Below are 14,267 nucleotides of genomic sequence, written 5' to 3' on the forward strand. Positions count from 1 at the left end.
AAGGTAGAAATATGCAATATCCTTATTTTGCATATTTGGTTATTATTCTACACACTGGCTATTATTGTATTGATCTCTGCTCCCAAACAAGACCACACTTGGTTGTTCCGGACCAGACCAAATCTGAAATAATCATAGACGTCTATGTTTCACAAGTTTGGACAACACAGTACAGGACAGCACAGCACAGAGTAGAGTTCTTTACAGTAGAGTACATTAGATATGTTCAGTACAGTATAATACAGTACATTATACTCTACTGTGGTGTGCTCTACTGTACTCTACTTTTCTTGACTCTACTGTTCTGTATTGTACTGCTGTGCTATACTGTACTTTTCTGTCCAAACTTATGAAACATAGACTTCTATAAATGTTTCGGCCAGGGAGGACTGGCCAAATTTCGAGTACTTTTTAACATCCATGGATGTGCGGTGTCGGTCGGTGCTTAGTGGGTGAGGATTCTTGTTACAGTAAATGGAAAGGGTAGGTATCATGGTGGTAGGTGTCAGTAATAGCCAGGAGAGGTGACATGAAGTGGAGAGAGAGAGAGAGAGAGAGCGGGACTGAGAGGGAGGGGTTGTCCAGACTGTTTTCACAGTCTCACTTTGACCACCAGATGACAAAAAAAGAAAAGAAAAAACAGTTATGAGCTGAACATAACAGTATGCCAGTTGGAGGACAGTAGCAGGTGACCAAACTGTAGTTTATGACTACTATGATTTCCCATTGTAGCTAATTAAATTACAGTAATTCCTTTACCGATTTGGTTACAGAATTAAGAGTTTTAATCACATAGTAATTTATAAACAAACTTGATATCAGTAAAAATACTATAACGAATTGGTAGGTCTACCTCTACTTGTTTTTACTGTGAACTTTCATTATCCTCCTTCCTCATGAGGGAGAGAAATGAGAAAATATCTTAAAGATGTGGGGTTTTGTAATGGAATTACAAGGCACAAGGCAATGTTTCTTACACTTTTAGAGGGCAAATCATTTCTTCAAAACTAAATATGTGTTGATATTATACTGGACAAAAATATAAACACAACATGCAACAATTTCAAATATATTACTGAGTTACAATTTATAGGAGGAAATCATTGAATTGAAATAAATTCATTAGGCCCTGATCTTTGGATTTCACATGGCCCAAATTTGTGTAGAAAATTTTAGAGAAATAAGCTTTTTATGCGACTGAAACATTTCTGGGATCTTTTATTTCAGCTCATGAAACATGGGATCAACACTTTACATGTAGCGTTTATATTTTTGTTCAGTGTAGTTTGCAGGGGACTTTACTTCAACATTGTGTTTTGATGTATTTCTACTACCTTTTAAGACTTTTTTTGCTAGATATTTAAGACCCCTTTTCCATCTGTTTGGCCAGACAACAAATCCTTAGAAATGTCATCATCTAATATTCCAGGAATTCTTCAAATAATGTGTCTTTAACATCATTGGTTTAGTTTTCTACTTTCTTATTTTTGAAGTAAAAATTGTTTTTGCATCACTCCCCCAAGTTTTCATACTTTATGTGGGTGTCTTTTTGCTACAACAAAAAAATACATGTAATTAATTTAGTATTTATTAAACATCTTGTTTTTAATGTTCATTAATCACTGTTTTAATTTCTCCTTTAAAAAATGTTTAGGGGGTAGATCAGCTTTAATATTGCAGATGGATTGTAGCTTCCATCAATGTAATTGTGTGCATCACTTCCAATCCCCCATATATTTTTTGTATATATATATACACACACACATACATATAGATATCCATACATACATCCATCCATACATACATACATACATACATACATACATACATACATACATACAGTTGAAGTCAGAAGTTTACATACACTTAGATTGGGGTCATTAAAACTCGTTTTTCAACCACTCCACAAATTTCTTGTTAACAAACTATAGTTTTGGCAAGTCGGTTAGGACATCTACTTTGTGTATAAGACAAGTAATTTTTCCAACAATTGTTTACAGACAGATTATTTCACTTATAACTCCCTGTATCACAATTCCAGTGGGTCAGAAGTTTACATACACTAAGTTGACTGTGCCTTTAAACAGCTTGGAAAATTCCCGAAAATGATGTCATGGCTTTAGAAGCTTCTGATAGGCTAATTGACATAATTTGAGTCAATTGGAGGTATACCTGTGGATGTATTTCAAGGCCTACCTTCAAACTCAGTGCCTCTTTGCTTGACATCATGGAAAAATCAAAAGAAATCAGCCAAGACCTCAATAAAATAAATTGTAGACCTCCACAAGTCTGGTTCATCCTTGGGAGCAATTTCCAAATGCCTGAAGGTACCACGTTCATCTGTACAAACAATAGTACACAAGTATAACACCATGGGACCACGCAGCCATCATACCGCTCAGGATGGAGAAGCGTTCTTCTCCAAACATAACAATGGTCATTATGGCCAAACAGTTCTATTTTTGTTTCATCAGACCAGAGGACATTTCTCCAAAAAGTACGATTTTTGTCCCCATGTGCAGCTTCAAACTGTAGTCTGGCTTTTTTATGGCGGTTTTGGAGCTGTGGCTTCTTCCTTGCTGAGCGGCCTTTCAGGTTATGTCGATATAGGACTCGTTTTACTGTGGATATAGATACTTTTGTACCTGTTTCCTCCAGCATCTTCACAAGGTCCTTTGCTGTTGTTCTGGGATTGATTTGCACCTTTCACACCAAAGTACGTTCATCTCTAGGAGACAGAACGCTTCTCCTTCCTGAGTGGTATGACGGCCGCATGGTCTTTATACTTGCGTACTGTTGATTGTACAGATGAACGTGGTACCTTCTGGTGAAAACAGACAAACAATCAACGAGGACAGTTTAAACTTCTTCTAATTGGGCTAAATTGAAATGGAATCAGAACAAAACAGATACTAAGATCAATATAATAGATCAACATATAGCCACAAATATGATGCTGTTCATTAAATAAAATAAACCTGATACACTGATCTGAAAGGTAAAATCAGCAATGGGTATTCAAAGGAAAAGGTTAAGTTAGGGTTAGGTTTGAGACATGTTCCGTAGGTAAGCAGCTAAAGGGGTAGGCAGCGCATGTGTAAACCACATGCAAGATATGATTGGCTGAAGCTATGGGGTGGGCACTATGTTTTGCCAGCATCGGCACAATTAAGAGCAGCAACATAGGCCGCAGTATGAATCTAAAAACACTATCAGCATTTTCCATTCAGTCATATGTGGGCAAAACATGTGTTAATTAAACACATTGATACTTAAAACATAGATCGCGTTAATGTGTGACAGTGTTGCACGTGGTACTATTTCATATTTCCTCTCCTCTGTATTTAAAATGTCCAGTTTTTACACGTTGAAATGTTAGCAATTCACTCAGCACTGTAATACCTGAGAAAAAAAGGCTCTTCCTATGCTTTGCTAGACTGAGGGATGCAGCTGCGTATGATGTTTGAGAGCATGCTGCTTTGGTGCTTGTAATGCCAGGATAGTGGGTTCGATTCCTGGGACCACCCATACATAAAATGTACGCACGCATGACTGTAAGTCGCTTTAGATAAAGGTGTCTGCTAAATCCCCCACACACAGAAATGTCACACATACATGCAGGCTGTATCTGAAGTTGCAGCGGGGCCATTAGTTTGGAATGCTGTACGTAAACAGAGGTTTGACTGCCTTATATGGACAGGCTGGCTGAGAGCACAAACAATATGGAGACTAACTATAAAACAAGCCTCACTTGACTATGCCACCCTTGATTCCATTCAGTCAAGACAGACAACGGGCTTCCTCAATAAAGAAATCCCTATGATGTCAAGGCTAGCTGTTGTCAGGTAAATTTGTCTGCTATATCAAATTAGCATCACTTTGGGGGTAATGCAGTGGTAATGCTAAACATATACAGCATTATAAAAGTTAAGAGGGAATCTATTAATAGTCCTGTGTAGGTACTCTGAAAGTAGCCATGGCTGTGCCAGAGAGAGCGAGTCACTGAACCCTCTGATTTTTCCCAGACACTTGTTTATTCTGGGCCCACTGTAGCGGCCAGCTCTCCCATACTTGACATTGGACCAACTCAGGACAACCACAACCTGGCTGGCTGCCAATCACTTTTATTTCAACTCAACAATACTACATATTGAAATATGAAATGATGATATCAATATAGGCATCAGGACCAATACTCATACAGCCATCAAGACACATTGTAGAACAGTACTTAACAATATTATTTTAGAATCAATGAAATAGACTGCATTGAATGGCACTAGTTAGTAAATAGCACCCTTCTCATAGATTGAATACTACATTGTTAATAATTAACATGTTTCCAGTAAATAAACTTATCACGACTGATGATTGTGGACATTTGTTCTTTGAGCACCTAAGACTGAAGTGACGTTTTCTGGCAGTCAGTGATTCAGAGAGGAGATCTAATGCCCACCAGGACATTCAATTATTGGTTCATCTGACTTAACACACCTAAACATCTACACCTCATCTCCATTAACAGTACATAAAGAGCCTCGCAGAGAGGTCAACCAAAAACATTGCCTTGTCTTTTCGACCTGGGTCACTTTCAGAAGGACGTAACGTTCTGAATGTCGCAGTTAGTGATGTAATATATAGAGATGCCATGATTCTCTAGTCGACATAATATACAAAGCATGGCTGTTCTACACAACATGCTTCTACCTGAACGTTCTATATATTATGCCGTACTGAACGCTACCCTGGTGTTACATATTCCCACTCTTCCACTGTCACACTACACCGACTCGGTAATGTACTGGGCACAATGTCTGAGTCTTCAGACCCACTCTGCCACATCTCTCCCCCCAAAATGAAGCATGATTTTAAGGCCTCCCCACCCGGCACCCTCCCATGTGGGCCCTGGGTGTATTTCATCAACATCTGACACATAAAGACCCTCATGAGGTGGACAAAGATGAAAGATTTTTTTCCTTTTTTAAAGTGCCATTATGCGTTTTTACTCTTCATACTTCCATATGTCCCCAATCTACACTCTAGAAGCAAACCATGAAGAGCAGGCATCCTTGTGAGGACAGCAGAATACGTGCTAATGGCAAAACCTGGATGGAAAACACATTATCATCATCCAGCTGTCTGCCTTTGCTGCTGGGGGAAGGGTGTTAGCATACAGATTGACAGGCCTCATAGTCAAAACCAGGGTGGCATCACCATCATCCTCATTTGGCTACCCTGTAATTGTCACGATCGTGTACTGGAGAGACGGACCAAGATGCAGCGGAATAATGATACATCTTCTCTTTTTATTAACGACGAAGATGAACGAACACGACACACTTTAACAAACTATACAAAACAACAAACGACCGTGAAGCTAAATAACGTTGTGCACATACACATACAGGCTACAAACGTTCTACATAGACAATTACCCACATCACATGAAAGCCTATGGCTACCCTAAATATGGCTCCCAATCAGAGACAACAGAAATCAGCTGTCTCTAATTGGGAACTCATTCAGGCAACCATAGACTCTCCTAAACAACTAAACCAACATAGACAACGCTAGACACATGCACTACACACAAACCCATACAATACACCCAACACCCCCTTTACCATATAATCACCCAAAACCGACAAAACACAAACATTCCCCATGTCACACCCTGACCTAACTAAAATAATAAAGAAAACAAAGAATACTAAGGCCAGGGCGTGACATAACCCCCCCCTTAAGGTGCGAACTCCGGGCGCACCATTACACAGTCTAGGGGAGGGTCTGGGTGGGCTTCCATCCACGGTGGCGGCTCCGGCTCTGGTTGTGGTCCCCACGTCACCATAGTCCCTAACCGCCTCCTTAGCTTCCTCCAAATGACCCCCCTCCACATTAACCCCATAGCATTAAGGGGCAGTTCCGGACTAAGGGGCAGCTCCGGACTAAGGGGCAGTACCAGGGTCAGGGGCAGTACCAGGGTCAGGGGCAGTACCAGGGTAAGGGGCAGTACCAGGGTAAGGGGCAGTACCAGGGTAAGGGGCAGCACCAGGGTAAGGGGCAGCACCAGGATAAGGGGTAGCACCAGGATAAGGGGTAGCTCCGGACTGAGGAATGGCAGCTCCGGACTGAGGAATGGCAGCTCCGGACTGAGGGACTGCAGCTCCGGACTGAGAGACGGCCCATGACTGGCTGACAGATCTGGCTGCTCATGGCTAACTGACGGATCTGGCTGCTCATGGCTGGCTGACGGATCTGGCTGCTCATGGCTGGCTGACGGATCTGGCTGCTCATGGCTGGCTGACGGATCTGGCTGTTCATGGCTGGCTGACGGATCTGGCTGCTCATGGCTGGCTGACGGATCTGGCTGCTCATGGCTGGCTGACGGATCTGGCTGCTCATGGCTGGCTGACGGATCTGGCTGCTCATGGCTGGCTGACGGATCTGGCTGCTCATGGCTAGCTGACGGATCTGGCTGCTCATGGCTAGCTGACGGATCTGGCTGCTCATGGCTAGCTGACGGATCTGGCTGCTCATGGCTAGCTGACGGATCTGGCTGCTCATGGCTAGCTGACGGATCTGGCTGCTCATGGCTAGCTGACGGATCTGGCTGCTCAAGGCTGGCTGACGGATCTGGCTGCTCATGGCTGGCTGACGGATCTGGCTGCTCATGGCTGGCTGACGGATCTGGCTGCTCATGGCTGGCTGACTGATCTGGCAGATCCTGTCTGGTTGGCGGCTCTGGCAGATCCTGTCTGGTTGGCGGCTCTGGCAGATCCTGTCTGGTTGGCGGCTCTGGCAGATCCTGTCTGGTTGGCGGCTCTGGCAGATCCTGTCTGGTTGGCGGCTCTGGCAGATCCTGTCTGGTTGGCGGCTCTGGCGGATCCTGTCTGACGGACGGCTCTAGCGGCTCCTGTCTGGCTGGCGGCTCTAGCGGCTCCTGTCTGGCGGACGGCTCAGTAGGCTCATGGCAGACGGGCGGCTCAGTAGGCTCATGGCAGACGGGCGGCTTTGCAGGCTCATGGCAGACGGGCGGCTTTGCAGGCTCATGGCAGACGGATGGCTCAGATGGCGCTGGGGAGACGGATGGCTCAGATGGCGCTGGGGAGACGGATGGCTCAGATGGCGCTGGGGAGACGGATGGCTCAGATGGCGCTTGGCAGACGGGCAGTTCAGGCATCGCTGTGCAGACGGCAGACTCCTGCCGGCTGAGGCGCACTGTAGGCCTGGTGCGTGGTGCCGGGACTGGTGGCACCGGGCTAAAGGCACGCACTTTCAGGCTAGTGCGGGGAGAAGGAACAGGGCATACTGGACCCTGGGGACGCACATTAGGCCTAGTGCGTGGGGCCGGAACTGGTGGTACCGGACTGGGGACACGCATCTCAGGGCTAATGCGGGGAGCAGCAACAGGATGCACAGGACTCTGGAGACGCACAAGAGGCTTAGTGCGTGGTGCCGGAATTGGTGATATCGGGCTGGGAACACGCTTCTCAGGGCTAGTGCGGGGAGAAGGAACAGGGCATACTGGACTCTCAAGGCGTACTATAGGCCTTGTGCGTGGTACCGGTACTGGTGGTACCGGGCTGAGGACCCGCACATCAGGACGAGTACGGGGAGAAGGAACAGTGCGTACAGGACTCTGGAGACACACAGAAGGCTTGGTGCGTGGTGTAGGCACTGGTGGTAATGTGCTGGAGACACGCACCACAGGGCTAGTACGTGGAGGAACAGTAACAGGACGCACAGGACTCTGGAGACACACAGGAGGCTTTGTGCGTGCTGTAGGCACTGTCTTAACCAGACGGCTAGCACGCACCTCAGGACGAGTATGGAGAGCTGTTCCCGGTGACATTAACTCACCAACACGCTCATTCGGACGGATGCCGTGCCTCATGCACCAAACCAGTACATCCCTCATAACTCTCTCCTCCATTTCTCCATTAATTCCTTTACTGTCTCTGCGTCGCTCACTTCCAAATCCGCCCTCACCGGCTCCTTACGGTAAGCAGGAGGAGTTGTCTCACGTCTCCCGACTGACCCAACTAAACTACCCGAGAGCCCTCCCCCAAGAAATTTTTGGGTTTGACTTACGGGGTTCCAGCCTTGTTTCCGTGCTGCCTCCTTATATCGCCGCCTCTCTGCTTTCGCTGCCTCCAGCTCAGCTTTGGGACGGCGATATTCTCCCGGCTGTGCCCATGGATCTTCTCCGTCCAATATTTCCTCCCAACTCCAATAATCCTGCGTAGCAGGCCACTGCTCCAATTCACGCTGCTTGATCCTTTGGTGGGTAATTCTGTCACGATCGTGTACTGGAGAGACGGACCAAGATGCAGCGGAATAATGATACATCTTCTCTTTTTATTAACGACGAAGATGAACGAACACGACACACTTTAACAAACTATACAAAACAACAAACGACCGTGAAGCTAAATAACGTTGTGCACATACACATACAGGCTACAAACGTTCTACATAGACAATTACCCACATCACATGAAAGCCTATGGCTACCCTAAATATGGCTCCCAATCAGAGACAACAGAAATCAGCTGTCTCTAATTGGGAACTCATTCAGGCAACCATAGACTCTCCTAAACAACTAAACCAACATAGACAACGCTAGACACATGCACTACACACAAACCCATACAATACACCCAACACCCCCTTTACCATATAATCACCCAAAACCGACAAAACACAAACATTCCCCATGTCACACCCTGACCTAACTAAAATAATAAAGAAAACAAAGAATACTAAGGCCAGGGCGTGACAGTAATTGGTCAGGTCCAGGGGTTATCTACTGGACACACGCCAGCAGTGGCATGTATTCATGGATGTCAAGAAAAATTGACAAAAAAATAAATAATTTATCTTTCGTCCCTCTGTTTCATAATTTTCCTTCAATTAGCAAAAGGCTGAATGTATCTCACCAGAGAAGGCATCCAAGTGAGCGAAACAGCACCCCTCTGTCTCTATGTGTAGGCCATCTATCTGATGCTGTCTGGTCCAAAATAATATGACATTGTTGCTGCCCGTAGCATTGAATGCAAGGGAAGCCAGCGAGCATTTGGACTCCCTTGATAATAAAAATAAATAAATAATAGCCAATCAGCATTGAGCTAAACTGAGTGAGCTCAACTATGAATGGTCTTGGCATCAAAAAAAAAAGTGTCAAGGGAAGCCAGTTTGGATTTGGCTTCACTCCAATCACATCGCATTGAGAGCATACGTCACCGACAGAAACTCGTTGTGCATCTTGTTGTGCTGTTGTCCTCCGGTGGCTAGCTAGCTAGCTAAAATCGTCCCTTTCCTAAATTAACCATGGATGAAGATAGGGATTTGGACTTGTGGTTTTCCTTAAATTTCCATTTTGACCAATGATTTTAATGGCAATTCTGATCTAACCATAAATTCATGCATTGTGCTCCTGGCCTGAGAGGATGGAAGTTCAATATGTAGCTAGATGTAGAAGGCTAATGTTAACTAGATAATGTTGCCCACGAAAGGAAATTATGCTAGCGAGCAAGATTCTTAGTCAGGTAGCCTAGGACAACAAAACATGTAAGTGTGTACTGTATGACAGAGTGATTTGATGATGTTGAAATATTGAAGTTGAAATGGTGCTGGAATAGTGGAGGCAGCTCCTGTTTTCTTTGCGACTTGCGGTAACTCTCCGTGGTTCTAAATCCGTAGTTGTTTAGTGGTCCAAAAATGGCGAAAACATTAACTATCTTAACCATGCTGTAGATTATGTAACTGTTTGTTACATGGAATATGCTTTGTGGACTTCCCCGGACAGAGGTTGCTCTCCACTTTTGTGATGAAACAAAGGTGTGGTTGAATTTATTCTGCCACTGTGTCTTGTTATTATCTCAGCCTTAGGTCTATATATCACAGTCGCAAGGCATATGAAGAGGTTATAGAGCAAATAACGCAATTATCACAACACAAAGGTTGTAATATGGCTTTTTTTCTGGCTTCCCCAGTGATTTTACCCGCGCACCGCTACTGCACGCCAGTCGTCTGCCACCTGGCTCACCTTGTAGTGCCTCAGAGCCGTCTTGTTGTACACCGGGAGCCTCTCCACAGAGTCTGTGGATAAGGCCTGTGGAGAAGGAGATTGGGTTGTATTGCATTGTGTTTTAATCATCTGGAGAAATACACAGTTGTGAAATGACACAATTTGAGTGTTTGGGTATTAGAGTTTCCAGAAATGAATCCATAGCAAGATGATTTATATGAGAATTACATAAGTCCCATTGTCTTAGTATGCTCCTGTAAATTGCTCTGGATGAGAGCGTCTGTTAAAATGACAAAATGTCAAATGTAAATGATGTACAGTAGCTGACCTTCATGTGGATGACAGCGTCAGTGCTGTATCCCTCCGTAGAGTAGAGCTGCAGGTCTTCCTGGAAGTATTGAGCGTAGAGGCGGGAGATAGGCAGGCAGTAACCAAAGCCAGCCTGGAGATGTGACACACAATAGGGTTAAACCATGGCTGCTTCAATACTCTGATAAACATGGGTGTGAGTGAAAACACTTGGAAGACTGGGCTGGGCTTAATGTTTTGGATAGAAATATATTGTGCAGAACGGAGACAGACATGCCTCTGACATTAGAGTAAGAAATCATGTCAGCTCTATTTCTTGCCAATTCTATCTGCGCTGTTCAGTACGTTGCACCCTTCTGAATACAACCCTGGTCTATGAAATAGACTTGGCAAAGAGTGTAGACACTCACTAATGTTGTCTGCGAGTGCTTGCCCATCTCTGGCGTGGGGGCAGTAGAGTACATGTAGCCGGCATTGGAGGAATCGTCAGTCATAAAATGACGGAGATGCTGCAAGGAAGTCATGTGGGTGCCCCTTGTGCCATTTGCTCAAATTCAACGGCCTGCCTGACGATAGGCCAAGCCAAGTCATTTATTCTGCATATCGTCAAGGTAACCGGACAACAAGGCCCCTCAGTTTCCCCTGTATTGTATTATGTCGCTGCCAGGTGCACCGTCAGATCTCCAAAAGAACAAGCAGTACTGAGATCAAGTTACGGGCTCATAGTATGGAATTCAAAGCAGGCCCAATCGTGTTAATCTTATCAGGGATTAGCAGCTTGGTTTAACATTAAACACAGAATGAGTAAGGGTAAAATCTTACACAACAGGTTTAAGTGGCCTGCTGGAGATCATTTTGCAGGGCTCTGGCAGTGCTCCTCCTTGCACAAAGGCGGAGGTAGCGGTCCTGCTGCTGGGTTGTTGCCCTCCTACGGCCTCCTCCACGTCTCCTGATGTACTGGCCTGTCTCCTGGTAGCGCCTCCATGCTCTGGACACTACGCTGACAGACACAGCAAACCTTCTTGCCACAGCTCGCATTGATGTGCCATCCTGGATGAGCTGCACTACCTGAGCCACTTGTGTGGGTTGTAGACTCCGTCTCATGCTACCACTAGAGTGAAAGCCCCGCCAGGATTCAAAAGTGACCAAAACATCAGCCAGGAAGCATAGGAACTGAGAAGTGGTCTTTGGTCACCACCTGCAGAATCACTCCTTTATTGGGGGTGTCTTGCTAATTGCCTTTATTTCCACCTGTTGTCTATTCCATTTGCACAACAGCATGTGAAATGTATTGTCAATCAGTGTTGCTTCCTAAGTGGACAGTTCGATGTCACAGAAGTGTGATTGACTTGGAGTTACATTGGGTTGTTTAAGTGTTCCCTTTATTTTTTTGTGCAGTATATATATATAACGGCCTGCCTGACGATAGGCCAAGCCAAGTCATTTATTCTGCATATCGTCAAGGTAACCGGACAACAAGGCCCCTCAGTTTCCCCTGTATTGTATTATGTCGCTGCCAGGTGCACCGTCAGATCTTGGCTTGGCCTATCGTGCATATATATATATATATATATATATATATATATATATATATATATATATATATATATATATATGCACACACAGGGATGTAATCCAAACAAAAGAGCAAGGTGAAACCTCTAATAACTAGACAGGACGAGACAAGTAAGAACAATACAGGGGAGGAGACCCGTAATAACAAGTGCACACTAACATGGTATGTAAACCTTCATACAATGTACAGTAAGCGTAGCACGAAAGCCGATACCACAGAACTGTCAATGCTGTGGGTAACTGGTGAAAGGAGTCAGGCGCAGGAGAGCTGAGATGTGTGGACAAGGTATTTAATACAAGATAACACCAGTATAAAACACAATACTACGGTGCGGGAAAAATACCGGTACCACGAAATAAACGGGCGCAATAACAAAACCCGGCAACAAAATACCAGCCGTCAGTAACAGCCTGAACAATAGAACAAACACGCACACAAACATGGGGGGAAACCAGAGGGTTAAAAAATGAACACGTAATGGGGGGGAATTGAAACCAGGTGTGTAGAAAACCAAGACAAAACAAATGGAAAATGAAAAGAGGATCAGTGATGGCTAGAAGGCCGGTGACGTCGACCGACGCTCGAACAAGGAGAGGGACTGACTCCGGCGGATGTCGTGACAAGAGCACAGGTACTCACAAGACCAATGGACATGGAACAATAAATCGACAAGGACAAAGGGGAACAGAGGGCACAAACTCAGCAAAAAAAGAAACAGCCCTTTTTCTGGTCCCTGTCTTTCAAAGATATTTGTAAAAATCCAAAAAACTTCACTATAAAAGAGTTTAAACGCTGTTTCCCATGCTTGAACCATAACCAATTAATGAATATGCACCTGTGGAACGGTCATTAAGACACTAATAGCTTACAGACAGTTAAGGTCACAGTTATGAAAACTTAGGACACTAGAGGCCTTTCTACTGACTCTGAAAAATACCAAAGATAGATGCCCAGGGTCCCTGCTCATCTGCGTGAATGTGCCCTACGCATGCTGCAAGGAGGCATGAGGACTGCAGATGTCGCCAGGGCAATAAACGGCAATGTCCGTACTGTGAGACCAGACAGGACTGGCAAAAAGTGCTCTTCACTGACGATTCACGGTTTTGTCTCACCAGGGGTGATGGTCGGATTCGCATTTATCTTGGCAGGATTGAGCGTTACACCGAGGCCTGTACTCTGGAGCGGGATCGATTTGGAGGTGAAGGGTCCGTCATGGTCTGGGGCGGTGTGTCACAGCATCATCGGACTGAGCTTGTTGTCATTGCAGGCAATCTCAACGCTGTGAATTACAGGGAAGACATCCTCCTCCCTCATGTGGTACCCTTCCTGCAGGCTCATCCCGAGATGACCCTCCAGCATGACAATGCCACCAGCAGTACTGCTCATTCTGTGCGTGATTTCCTGCAAGACAGAAATGTCAGTGTTATGCCATAGCCAGCGAAGAGCCCGGATCGATATCCCATTGAGCTAGTCTGGGACCTGTTGGATCGGAGGGTGAGGGCTAGGGCCATTCCCCCCAGAAATGTCCAGGAACTTGCAGGTGCCTTGGTGGAAGAGTGGGGTAACATCTCACATTAAGAACTAGCAATTCTGGTGCAGTCCATGAGGAGGAGATGCACTGCAGTACTTAATGCAGCTGGTGGCCACACCAGATACTGACTGTTACTTTTGATTTTGACCCCCCCTTTGTTCAGAGACCCATTATTCAATTTCTGTTAGTCACATGTCTGTGGAACTTGTTCAGTTTATGTCTGTTGTTGAATCTTGTTATGTTCATACAAATATTTACACGTTAAGTTTGCTGAAAATAAACGCAGTTGACAGTGAGAAGACGTTTCTTTTTTTGCTGAGTTTATATACACATACTAGTCAGGGGGAATGGGAACCAGTTGTGGATAATGAGACAAGACAGTCCGGGATGGGGGTAATGAATCGAATTCAGTGACGCCTAGAAGGCCAGTGACGTAGACCTCCGGAGCTGGTGAACAGAATGAGCAGCAGTACTGGGGGGATCCGTAACACATACAGGGATACTCATGAGTGGGATATCAAAGGTGCATGTAAACAGCTTATCCCAAATAAGACCTTAAGGCAGGATATTAAATCAAATCAAACTGTATTTGTCACGTGCTGAATACAACAGATGTAGACCTTACAGGGAAAATGCTTACTCGGACCGCTCAAGGATTGTGTACATCATAACGCTGTTGTCCAGAAGGACACTTGCCTGGGCCACGGCGGTGTGGGAGCAACAATCCGCCATAGTCTGGAGGAGTTCGTGGAGGAGGTTCAGAAGGTGTTTGATTCTCCGTTGTCCGGGAGAGAGGCTGTTCACAAGCTGCTCCAGCTACA

Source organism: Salvelinus fontinalis, chromosome 30 (assembly GCF_029448725.1).
Source record: "Salvelinus fontinalis isolate EN_2023a chromosome 30, ASM2944872v1, whole genome shotgun sequence".
Lineage (NCBI taxonomy): Eukaryota > Metazoa > Chordata > Actinopteri > Salmoniformes > Salmonidae > Salvelinus > Salvelinus fontinalis.